This window comes from Mus pahari, chromosome 3 (assembly GCF_900095145.1).
Source record: "Mus pahari chromosome 3, PAHARI_EIJ_v1.1, whole genome shotgun sequence".
Lineage (NCBI taxonomy): Eukaryota > Metazoa > Chordata > Mammalia > Rodentia > Muridae > Mus > Mus pahari.
The window spans coordinates 146,311,844-146,313,519 of NC_034592.1; positions in this window are offsets into that span (position 1 = coordinate 146,311,844).

The window sequence follows — 1,676 nt, forward strand, 5'->3', positions numbered from 1 at the left end:
TGAGCCACCATGTGGTTGCTGGGATTTGAACTCCGGACCTTTGGAAGAGCAGTCGGGTGCTCCTACCCACTGAGCCATCTCACCAGCCCCTTAAACATTCATTTCAGCATCTTAAACTGAGTGTTCTAATGAGAATACTTTACCTGAGTGTACTTAGGAGAGAACCTAGTCCAGTATATGTATAGTCTTGTATAAAACCCCCATACTTACTTTATCCAAGGAGGACACTGCTTTAGAAACATCACTCTCTGCTACAGGCAGCCAATTTTTTATTATTATTATTATTATTATTATTATTATTATTATTATTATTATTATTGGCTTTTCTCATCAGGATGCAGACTCATCCTGTTTAGTTACATAATGATAGTCCAAGACCTTGGCATACTGTCTGCCCTCTGTAAGACAGTTTTATTAGATAGATATTATCACCTCGGGGTTTTAGATTTAAAAACACACCCTGAAGATGTGTAAACCAAATGTAAAGGAAAGACCAGGAAGTTATTACACACGGTGTGAGAGAGCCAGCCGAGAAATTCCTGAGAATTTTATGGTTGGGTAAGACATGTATGATTTCTGACAAGGCTATGGATCAAATTCTGCAGTATGACTGCTACACTCATGAACTCCCAGCAGCTGTGGTTGCCTGCACAATCAGTTAATGGCTGAGGAGAAGAAGAGAGTCAGTGTTCTTTAGGGATGTGGCCCCTGGAAAGTTTACCATGCTCTATGAGATTGCTCCAAACCCATGCATATATGGGTACCACTACTGAACTCAGTGGACTATTAAAAAAACAGGGGGAGCACAGAGGGAGGATTTGGCGGAAGCTGAAGAAGGGAGTGAGGGTGGGTGTGATTAAGATACAGTAGATCAGTATAGGAAATCCTCAATGAGGAGGAGAAGAAGGAGGAGGAGGAGGAGGAAGAGGAAGAAGGAGGAGGAAGAGGAAGAAGAAGCTGGAAAGATAGCTCAGTGGTTGAGTACATACGGCTCTTGCGTTTGGCTCCCAGAACCTACATTTGGTAGTTCACAACCTGCTGGAAGCCCAGCTCCATGGAGGCCAACACCTTTGACCACCATGGGTGTATGCACTCATATGCAAATGTCCACACATGTATACATAATTTTAAAAATAATCTTAAAGTGGAGTGGTGGCAACACAAGCTTTTAATCCCAGCACTCTGGAGGCAGAGGCAGGAGGATCTCTGTGAGGTCGAGGCCAGCCTGGTCTTCAGAGCGAGTTCCAAGACAGATGGGGCTACATAAAGAAACCCCCATCTTGAAAAATCCCAAACCAAATCAAAATCTTAAAAAATTAAAACAATAAAAAATAGTTTTAAAAAAATTCTATAATATTCTGTGCTTAAGAATGTAGAACAGGGCTGGGCATGGTGGCGCACGCCTTTAATCCCAGCACTTGGGAGGCAGAGGCAGGCGGATTTCTGAGGCCAGCCTGGTCTACAAAGTGAGTTCCAGGACAGCCAGAGCTACACAGAGAAACCCTGTCTCGAAAAACCAAAAAACAAACAAACAAAAAAAGAATGCAGATATTAGGGATCTCCAGGGTAATGGTGCATTTTTATTTTATTTATTTATTTTTAAAGATTTATTTATTCATTATATGTAGGTACACTATAGCTGTCTTCAGACACTCCAGAAGAGGGAGTCAGATCTT